General features: G+C 47.8%; 1 protein-coding gene across 2 annotated transcripts in view; it reads left to right on the top strand.

Moving 5' to 3' along the window:
* The first annotated feature begins 516 nt into the window (after positions 1–516).
* Positions 517–11,376, top strand: part of NRF1 (nuclear respiratory factor 1) — a 71,963-nt gene continuing 61,103 nt past the window's right edge. For both annotated transcript variants that reach the window (XM_050899855.1, XM_050899846.1), the window contains exon 1: positions 517–583. The gene's annotated coding sequence lies outside the window, so the exon portion shown is untranslated. The remainder of the gene's footprint in view (positions 584–11,376) is intronic.

The following is an 11,376-nucleotide window of genomic DNA, read 5'->3' as shown; positions in this document are numbered from 1 at the left end:
GGGACCGCAGCCCGCTTGGCTGAGGCGCCAGGTCCAGGGCAGCCCAGGCTAGGTCCCTCTGCCCGGCCCGCCGCCTCCTCAGGGCTCTCCCGCCCGCCGCCCGAAGCCCCTTCGCACCTCCTCGCTGAGGGGGAGAATGAGCGCGACCTCCCCAAGATGGCGCCGACACCCCCCTCGCCCCCTCCGCGCCCCCACCTCCCCGCGGGAGAGAGGCACCGCGACCTCCCCAACATGGCGCCGGTGGCCGCCCGCTCCCCGCCGCCTCCTCCCTCGCCCCTCCACCGCCCCGACCTCCCGCACATGGCGCCGCCGCCGCCCGCCCGGCGCGGCCCTCGCCCTCCTCATCATGGCGGCGGCGCTGGGCTATGACGCCATACGTCCTCCTCCTCCCCCCCCCCCCCCCTCTCTCCCTCTCCCCCCCGGCCTCCTCCCGCCGCCGCCGCCGCCGCCGGTCCCCGCCTCTCCCGCTCGCCATTGCGGCGGCTCAGGGCGAGCCGCGCCGCGTCCCCGCTCGGCTCCCTCCCCGGCCGCCGCCCGGCAGAGGCTCCACGGCGCAGGCCCGCCGCAGCGCAGCCGCTCTGAGGTGAGTGTCCTACCGCGCAATCTCCCAGCTCCTCCAGCCCGGCGCAGCCGCAGCAACGCGGGGGCCCCCGCCGGCCGCCCAGGCACCCCCGGCTCCGGCGCCCGCGCCTGCCCTCAGCGCCGCCGCGGGCCGCCTAGGCCGCGCTAGGCCCCGCCGGGGGCGGGCGGGAGGGGGGGGGGGGGGAAGCGCGGCCCCGTGGCGGGCCGCGGGCCGCTCCCGCCCGGCCGCCGGGAGGCGGGGGCTGGCGGCGGGGCGGCGGCTTGCGGGGCCTGCGGGGCGGCGGGGGGCCTCTCCCGGCCGCGGCCGGGGGAGCCCGGGGGGAACGGAGCGCCCCCCGCCGGGGGGCAGCGGGGCGGCGGCGGGGACGGGGGCGGCGGCGGGAGGGAGGGAGGGAAGGGGAGGGCGGGTGCGGGTGCGGGCCGGCCCCGGGCCCACGCGTCTGGCCGAGCCGGGTGTTGCAGGCTGCGGGAGCAGGTTGCTCCGGCCCCGGTGTGAGCCCGTCCCGCTCCGGGGAGGGAAGTTGGGTCGCGGCTGCAGCCATTTGCGGGGCTTTTCTTCTCCCTTTTTCCTTTTATTTTCTTTCCTCCTTTTATCCCTCCCTTTCCCCCTTTTTTTTCCTCCTTTTATTATTTTTTTTTTTCCCGTTTTTATTTTTCCGACTGCAGATGGATGCCTTGTGGCAGCGTCCTGGGCCGGCGCTGCCCTTTTGTATATGAGTTGGGGAGCGGGGCTGCTGCTGGGAGGGCAGCGAATTTAAATGCTGTTAATCACGCAAGCAAATTTTTTTTTTTCCCTCCTTCTAATATGCCCAAAAGGGGGTATAAGTCGTGTCTCTTTGTTCTCGGGTTATACAACATCTGGCTCAGGAGAGACCTGGTTCATGACTGAGGTGCTCAGGACCTTGTTAGTGTAAATAATAATTACAGAGCAGAAGTATTTGGCTCAAAAGTCTTCATACGTGTGAGGTTACTAAGTCTTAGCTTTCTTGCAGCTACAGATAATTTTCATAGCGTGGGGAGATGTTTTCTGTGCGCCTCTTCAAGATTTGGATCTCTGCTTTATTTTTTTTTTTCTCCTCCACTGGAACCATCTTCATTACTTCCAGAATTCAGGATTTTTATCTTAGGAAGGGCATTGCTGTTCTGGTTTTTGTCTCTAATGCGTTAGCCTTGCTGCTGTCCAGGCACGGTTTTAGACCCATATCCTGGACATGGTGAGAGTATTTTCAGTGTTGTGGTGGCTGTGTGCAGTTGTTATTTTTCAGAGTTTCGTTTGTGACATCATGGCAACTTGTGTTCATCCTTACTTTAGCAGTAGCATTACCTTGTCTTCTGGTTCATCTGCGTCACAGTTGCTCGTTTTTAAAACCCGTTATATTGAACTTTTAATGCCCTAATGTTGGGGAAATAGATGAGAGAGAAATTGTTCATCTTTTTAATTTAGATTTTCATGCCTATGGTAAAAGTGGGAGCAACAATTTTTTTTCATTGAGGGTGAAAGAGGAAGTATATGATGATGGTAACTTTGGAAAGGTCAGGATCATAGTAACACTTTTTTCAGGATTTTAATCTTGTTCATCGTGGATAAATGTTATAGTGTAGCATTTAATTAAATAATCTTATATGCTCATGTAATTTTCTACGTGTGTTTACTATTTTATAGCGTCACAGTTGTTTTTTATTGTATTTTATTGTATCGCAGTTGTTTTTCAGAAGTCTCACGTCATTTATGTACAGGCTTTATGATGAACGAGACATGGGCTCTTACGCACAGGCCATAAATACAGCAAGCCGGGGAACCCTCTGCGTCGTCCAGTACGTGTTTTGTGCAGTTCTTACAATTTCACGTACTGCAATAGCATCTGCGCTTTACGAAGTGTGTGGCCTGATGTACGTTCACGTTATATAGGTGGAATGAAGCACGGGTCTTGTAAAGCGTCGCTCGCTGGCAGCCTGGATAGAGCCAGTGTTCGCGTCTGTGTAGGCAATATGATTTTTGGCGTGGAGCAGTGAAAGCACTGCCTTTCTGTTGAATCCAAATCTTTCTGTGGACCCCATTAACTCGCGGCGTTTCACTTCGTACCTGCTGTGCTGCACGGATGCTCCTTGGGAGGTAACTTGGCCTGGCCGTGCTCTGTGTAACGAGCATGTAAGTTATCCTGACGCAAGCTGATGTTGTGGATGTGGACCGTGCCATCCCAACTGTGCTGCCCGGTGTGCTAGAACAACAAATACCCTGACCCCAGAAGTAAATAAGCCTTCCTGGCAAAAAACAGCTATACCAGCGAGAGTCCTTAGTGTGTGCCGTGTCGGTCGGAGGTTGCCCTTCTCTATAGCTCCATCGGGAAAATGTGTGGCATAAACTTCTTCATAGAGGATTAAGCTACGGTGAGCGAAGGCCACATTGCTTCTGAGTAAGGTTGGCCACGCAGGGGTTTTATGCGCTGTAATTACGCCCTTCGATTAATTGTCTCAACTTTCCTGGACAAAAGCCCTATGACTGCTTGGCTGCACGGATGTCAACTTTCAGACTGCAGGTATTTTGGCTTGAGGACTACTTCAAATGTTGGAATTTCATAATTTTTCTGTTGCTCAGGAGCCTGAATCATCTTTTCTTAGACTTAAACCAGCCAGTTTTACTTCTGGCAAGCTCAAGCCTGGAAGATTTCAGCCTCGTAAGTGAAAATAAAGAACCACAAATGACTGCAGGAGCCCAGGCTGGGAGCACTGGGGCTGCCTTTATTGTAAATCTCGCTTCTAGGCTACATCGTGTCAAACTTCTGCTGCCATGTGCGTGTACATGCTCTGGGAATATTTCCATTACTGCTTCCACCTGCTCTTCATTTACCAACTGAGGGAGATTTTCGTGCAGCTTCTCAGTCTCTTGAAGCCTTTGGGAATTATTATTTTTTTGCCTTACCCTCCTCTGATCTGGAAAAGTATACTCTAGGAAGGAAGCCGAGTGCAGTTACTCAGCTGTGCCCCTGTATCCCTTTTACCAAGAAAATTTAATACAGACTTTTATACATAAGAACATTGCGTGCTGTCAGTAGAAATCAGCTTGTGTTGATGATTTTCAGTGCAAGAGGTACTGTAAAATTTAGCCTCGGACTTTATCTTTCTTATGCTGCTTCTGAAGTGGATCCAGAGGAAAAAAATACAGGGTTTTTGTATTACTGATTACCCAGTGCTTGAGTTATTTAATAAAATGATTTTAAAATACACCCCTTCGTCTTTTTAAATAACTTAGGCTGCATGGTGGGGATCTTACTTTTACTATGTAGTAGTTACTGTAGTAGAAAGATGGAAAATGGTGCTGAGGTGGCACTTGAAGCAGATACTTGTTGTGACTCATGTGGCTCTCCTCTGATGGACTTCATTAGCTCTTTGATACATAGCCATTTGTCAAGCATGTTTGTCTAAAATTAGGACTGGCTACAGCCGGTTGTAAATCAAAATTAAAGATAAAAGTTTCCACTCACCCCAGTTTAGTTTTCACACCAGATTCAGAGCTCTGTTGCTGGTTATCTTACTCTTCCGGATCTTCAGTAAGGCTCGTCCTGCTGAAAGTCTCACGAACCACTGAAGACCCTCCATTTGAAGGAGTCAGGTGGCACCTAGTCTCTAGCATGGTCTCTCGGTGCTGGGGCAATGTTTGTCTGTGTTTAAAGGTAATCCATCCTCTTATGGTTTTGAATGCAGTTGTTTGTTAGAGGATTGGTTTAATAGTTTCTCACATTTGCACTGTTGAATGCAGATACACGCCCCTGGCCCGATCTGTTTGTCACTTGCTTTAGTGAGTGAATTTGTGTGTCGGCTATTGTGAATCTCTTCATCAGCTTGTTTTGTGTGTGAATCTAAACCAGGTAAATATATCGTAGCAAACCCCCTGTTTTTCAAGTATTGCAAACCATAAAATGCTGAACATTACTAGCATCTTCTCTTTTCTTCCACCTGAAACTTAAGCTTCCACCAGAAACTCTCGCTGCTTTCCAGCGTCAAGGCTGTACCATTAGCAGTGGAGTGTGGAGAAACGTTTTAAGGTCCAGAGTCGTGCAGGCTGCCAGGGCTTTGTACCGTGGGCGGCAGGAACCTCTCAGCTGTCCAGGCTAAACCTGGACTATCCAGGCACCATCCTGCTTTGGGGAGAATTCAGGTCTATTCTGTATCCACTGCAGCAGTTGCAACAAGGTTCAATAGTTGCGGTGTTTTGCTGATTCCGGCCCTGTTGCTTTTGCTTTGTCCCAAAAACTGGTGGGGTTGAACCAGTTGCCAGTCAGACAGGCCCGTTGGGAACGTTGGCTGGAGTCATTCCTCCCTGTGCAATGGCACCACTCGCTAGGAAACCTCAGAGCCCATTATCCTTTTGGGAATAGTACAGTTTAGGAGCAGACCTTGTGTTCTCACCAGGAGTGTTAGTAAGAGGGGAGCTGTGAGAGGATGGCCAAGTAATCAAGGCTGTGTGCCCACTTTGTTTCGGAGATCGCCTGATGTGTTTAGCTTTATGGGAAGGACTTCTGTCTAAGGCTGGCCTGGTTTTGTTGTGGATGAGTCGCCTGCCAAACTCCGAGAAGGAGTTCCTTCTATTGACAGATAGAAAATGGGGAGGTGGAGGCTATATTTGGTGGAGCTCGTAGGAGAGTGATAGGCATCCTGATGCGCATTGACGTTTTGATGTCAATGAAATACCATGGGGGTTTTTTTTCCCTCCTGTAAGAAAGATGTAGCTGTACAAAGACTCTTAGGATGCTTATGATGAAAGGTGTATTCCATCCAAGCATTGGCTCTATAGGATTGAGAAGTCCACTGTCTCCTTTTCTTCCTGTTTTTCATCCTTTCTTAGAGACCATACTGCTTTCAGTGGGTAACAGAGCCTGTTTTTGTGGTGGAGGATGAAAGCAGGTGTCTCCTCAGTACGGAGCATGGTGAGGTGCATTCTGCTCTTGGTGCTGGGCTCTGAGCCTCTGCTTCCTCGCTCACATTATTTTTGTTGGCTGTTGATTACTTTCTGCCTCTGTGAGGCTGTGTGTAAGGCAGATATGTGAATTATTTTATCTGTTTGCTCTGTGTGTTGTCTGTATTGCCTATAAATAATAAATGGATTGCTCAGATGCTGCAGACTGATAGCGACTTGGAGGGTAACTCAACTTTTTCAGTACTGTTACAAAATTCATCTGACTTCAAATACATAAGCAGAAAAACATGAAAGTATATTTTCATTTATAGAGCATGCTTCTTGCTTGTAACCAGTGTGATCAAGAAACGCAATCCAAAAGAAACTGAGTCCCTCCCACTGTTTATTACATAACCATCTAATTAAAGTAATCAAATGGGGATGACTTCGAGGCTTGGAAAACTTCCCCATAGTCTGGGTCAAAAATACTTGCAAGACTACACCCCCGGAGTCTCCACGCTTTATTTACCTTGCAACATCCTCTATAGAGGAATGGTGTGTAAATTAATTCTTCTCCCATAAGTTTATTATTGGCATCAGCCATTAGAGTCTCCTGCTGCTGCTTCTGCAGCCGCTTCCTTGGGCACAAAGAAAATCCTTTAACTCCTGGTTTCCCTTTTGAAAAAGAAGGGACTTCAAATAGTGCTGCTCCCTTTCCTCCCTAGGAAGAGCTAGCTGATTCAAAGCTCTTCTCATAGTTGCTTTGGGTTGCAAGTTGGTTTTTTTTCAGGCTTATTATTTCTGCATCATGAGTATTCATGGCAATTGGCAGGTAAATCAGTAAATTGGGTCTCTTGCTTGAGAAGGAAATGGTGTATGTTCTTGTGATAGCTGTAATACTTAAACCCTGATAATGAGAAGCATATGTAGATGGAGGTGGTGGTGAAGAAATGTGAAAGACATCTAAAGTACAAAATGTAGCAGCAAATAAAAATTCGTGGTCCGTTTTCAGTGTACAATTGTGTATTTTCAAATACATGGTTGTGCATTGCAGGAATTCTGAAAACTTTGAATTCCCAAGGGATTTGCATACTGTGCTGTGTATTCAAAGCAGGAAAAGCCCCACTTGAGCGCTGACTTAAGGTGGGTCAGGGCTGGAAAATCGTGATGGCTCAATCTTGGATGTTCTCCACGTGCGTGGGAAGTTTGAGATTCTGGTGGAGTAGTACTTCTGTAAGCCATACTCTGACCCATGCCCCTTCTCAAACTAAGACAGAAGGAAATAACTGTGCTTAGTAAGAAGAGTATTAGCAGATGTACTCGTGTGCGTGATTGTTATAACCCCGCTTCATCTTTTAACAAGTGGCTTGAGTCTTGAGTGTTCAGTTTTGCCTGTGTGGAAGACAGTTGAGTACTAAGCAGGATGCTTGGAGAGCGCGGTGGCTTGCTTAACAGGCTCTTTGTCAATGCTAGAGAGAAAAATGTTTAAACCAGCATTTAAATCCAGCATGCAGGTACTTAAGACTTAAATAACTCGCAGACAAATCCCTTTGATCTAGTTGGGCTGTAGATGCACTTTTTTCCAGAAAACACAAATCTTAATCCTGCACAATATGCAGCTGCAAATGTAACACGCACTGGATTTTCTCGCGTACCTGGTGCTTTGTTAACAGAGGTGACACTTTCCCTTTTCAGGGTCTTTGCTCATTAGTTTCCAGTGGTTTTGCTGGGGAGTTTTTCTTCATCTGCAGTCTTTTGAGGGGCAGGCAAGCAGACGTATTCTTGAACCACAGGACGCCGTTGGGAGGGAACCTGTCCTTTCCTTTTTCCCAGTTCCAGGTGCTAAGGGGAGAAGGTATCCCATTTTTTACTGCCACTGAACCAAGCCTCGCTGTACTCTGTCACCTCAGATGCCCTAAAGGGCACTGCAGGGTGACTGGAGACACCCATTTTCGTGAGCCTGGAGGAGAATCCCCAAATTCTTCCCTGTGTGAATGCAGATACGGTAGTTGACATCAGAGGCTGCCTGCAGACCTGTGAGTGCACAACCCCTCCTCTTGAACAGCTGTAGGAAAAAAACCCCAAACTTAGGTAGAGTAAGATCTTGAAAACAAATGTGTATTTTTCCCTACAGAATTTAATTTTTTTTTTTTTTTTGGAAGACAGAATGGCCTGGGTTCCTAATCTGTTTGTTTGCTTACAACATAGAGGGCTTCAGTATGTATTGCAGAATCAGAGGGCAAATGAATTGAAAGGGTAGAAGTATAAAACTGCAAGAGTAGAGAGATATTTTTTGTGTGTGTGTGTGGTCTGGGACAACTCATCACTGCTTAGTCCATTGCCTGGGACCTTCTGCACACACAGGTTGAATACCTGTACCCTTCCTCATCCAGCTAAGGCAGCACCACCCCTCCTAAAACCAGCTACAGTCGTACTGGTGTAACTCATGCTGGGTTTAGGATCAACCATACTGTATTAAGTATCTCCCTGAAGACTGCGTCATTAACAGAACCATCAACGAGGGGTGGGCCAGGCTTGCCATTTTAGGGTGGAAGTTAGATAATTAAATGCGGTTAGGGCTGTGTCGTCTGCCTTTGCCATAGGCTAATCTGGTTGAATTAATGCGATGTGAGGACCAAGTCCTTAAGGTGATCCATCTAGCCAAGGCTGAAGACAGCAGACCTTGTCCGTGCTGGACGTTAACGGTTAACGTGATACTTCACACCTCCGAGTCTTGGTCTAGACGAGGCCGTGGTGCGTCACATCGCCACCCTCTCGCTTGAATCCCTCGGTAAAACACGCTTCCATTATGTTTTTCTGTGGTAGTCCAGCATAACCACTAATCCTTTCTCTCGATAAAAGAGGATTAAAACTGGGAACATTTGCACCTTAATGCAGCCAGCTAGGGCTGTGCTCTGTGTTTTCGGCAGTAATCCTGTTGGGGCGAGGACTGCACCTTTGTGCGGTGCCAAGAATGCTGTCAGCAATCGGCAAATAGCAGCTCTCTCGGCAGTTGCGCTTATTGGGTTAGTAATTCTTAAAAGGCCACTTTGCATGTTAATTAAAAAGCTGTATCAACTAGAGATGACTAACTCACTTCACACTGTTAAAATGACTTCTGGGCTATGCCCAGAAAGTAAAATAATTTGAAATTGGGATTTCTGTGTGGTTCTTTAAATAAAATGAAAGAATGTGTAAGTTGACAAGGTATTATCTTTGAGAATGCCATTTATCACACATTATGTTTCCTAGACTCATGTCAGACTGCACATCCTGCAGAAAATTTTAAAGAAGGAGGTTCTGCCCCAGGTGTTACTGGTGGATACTGGTAAGGGAGAGTCACCTCTGCGTATCTCACCCCAAATGCTTAACGTGAAACCTGCAGAGCCTGGGGGGAAGCACGGGAATGCGAAATGAGAATTCCATCCCGTGGTTTACAATTTTACAGTGTAGTTTGACTTCCAGTTTTGGATTACACTCACTGGCTGACATGGGCCAGGATGTGGTGGTATGCCCTTCCCATGGGTTTCCGAACGCTGAACGTGTGCTAACCTTTTTCTTGGTGTCTTCATGGGGAGGACTGAGTCCACTGTAGTACTTTTTCTTATTATTTTTTAACTTACGTGAATTGCTTGAAATTTGAAAAAAAAGTGGAGTCCTTCTGCATGTGCATGCTGTGCTTTCCCTGTGAGCTACCATTGCTCTGGCTGAGGCAAGCAACTGAAGAGAAACTGCTTTGGCAGCCAGTCCAGCCCTGTTCGGCTGCTGGGGTAATTTAAAAGTGGTGTTTGTTTTTTTTCCTGGAGAGTTTCATGTTCTCTCCGATGTGCTGCTTCTGCTTCCTGCTGGCCTGGGCAGGAGCGAGACCAGGCATCTGCTCCAGCTCGCCTTGTGCAGCTGGCTGGAGCGCTGCGGTGAAGTCCTCCCCATGCTCGCCATCGCCTTCATGCCGAAGCCTGAGAAGAGTCTTCAAGTAGAAACCACCTCATCCTTACGTTCAGCCCATAGTTTCCTGCCGGCGTTTGGTGCTAAATACGTGAAGTTAAGCTGCAAAAAGGACCCGTTGCAAATTGCATCATACGTCATGAAATGAATGTCCTATCACATCGCCAAATGGTGGCTTTCAGCAGCAAATAGGAGTGTTTATGCCTAAAAAGTATGCGTAAAATCCTCTTTGTTTGTTTTCTAGACTTTCTGTCTGTGAAGTTTTTCCTGCAGTGTGATGTGTTTGGTCTTTTATGTGAGATGCTGATAAAAAGAGCACATTAATAGAAGGGGTTTTGGTTTTGGTTTTGTTTTGTAGAATCAATTTTATTTTAGGTCTTTTCATACTGAGACCGGTAGCATAGGGAATTTTTTTGCATCCTAATTAAAAGGATCCTTATACTAATATTATGCCACAGGAGGACGCTGTGGAACGAGAGCTAGTTTCTGTAGTTCCTCTTGGTGCTTGAGTTACCGCGTCTCTGCCGACATGCGGCAACCATCCACGTGCTGCTGTGAGCCAGCATGAAATAAGATGTTCGCTTCAGTCCTGATAGGAGAGGTGTAAACTAGCGTGTCTTATCTTGCCTTTGTGCAGGGTATCAGGTGTTGCTGCTGACAGGAGGCAATGTCTCAAGTCCCGGAAAAGTCAGTCCCATCTCAAACCTTGCACAGCTTTCAGAGTGACACAAGCTTAACCAGAAAAAAGCCATTTTTTATTGGATTCAGGTGTAGGCCAGCAAATTTTCTCCATGAGCGAGGGAAGACTTTTTCCATGGCCATGGAAAAAGAGGATTTTTGGATTTAAATATGCATTTTAAATGAGTTGTGGTAATAATTAAGATATTAATCAATCTTGTCCGTGGAGAATAGCGTTGTTTCCTTATCAAACCTGCAGTGGTAATTCCCTCTAGGCACAATGTTATACAAGAACGGTATCAAATTTATCCTGAAGGCGAATTAACAAATAATACTTAACCAGTGAGAGACACCAATGCAACATGATAGGTGGGCATCACGGAAGGAGCTAGGTCTCTGCTATCAGGAGTCTGAAACCGCCTGCTAGGGAGGACATGAGCATCCTCTTTCTTTCTTCCCCATGGAGGGAAGACCAGGAGAACGTCTGGGTCTTGCTTGTTGGTACGTAGTGCAGCCGAGTGATGGGAGACAGGGGCTTTCCCATGTGCTTTTGGTTGTAAGCTGCACTCGCAGAAGCCAGTGCAGTTGTAATCGGCTGGTGTAGACCTCCTGCCATCTCAGATTTCACCTGGAAGTGGTTTCTTAACCAGCATTGTCAGGAAACGCTGCGAGCGAGCTCTGCGCCCGTGCGAGTCAGGCCTGGCTGGGAAGTGGACATCTTTGCATGGGATGTGGCTTCCAGGTACCAGCCAGCGTTGGTCCAGATAGAGGAGGAACGCAGGCAGGACAGCACCAAGCCAAGACTGGCCGTCTCTCCTCTGTTAGAGGTTGTCCTCTAGTCCTCCCCTCAACTGGAGGTTGGCAGCTCCTCTAATTCAGGCCATCTCAGGAGCTATCAAAACCAGACCATTTCTGGCTGTTGTAATCAGAGGGTAGACACAAGTCTCTCAAGACTAAGGAGGTTTGGTGAACACCAGTGATTTCAGTCATGGCTCCTTGTGAAAATCATGATATACGATCTCTTGGTTTGTGTTGCTATTGTTTCTGAATGAGGTTAGTTCTTCATGGTTAGTATAACCATTGAAATCTGCTGATTAGAAACCAACTGTATCAGGATGTATGTACTTGCTTTAAAAAACGCATAGAGGGCTTTGTGCCAGAGTAGCAAAAAGCAGTACCGGACAGTTTCAGAGGTATAATTACACTCAAAACAGGATTTAATTTTATTAGTAAATGGCAAATGATTTATTTCTTGCTGGATCAGTTTTCACTTACGA

Source organism: Gymnogyps californianus, chromosome 1 (assembly GCF_018139145.2).
Source record: "Gymnogyps californianus isolate 813 chromosome 1, ASM1813914v2, whole genome shotgun sequence".
NCBI classification, from domain to species: Eukaryota; Metazoa; Chordata; class Aves; order Accipitriformes; family Cathartidae; genus Gymnogyps; species Gymnogyps californianus.
This window is presented reverse-complemented; position numbering and strand designations above follow the sequence as displayed.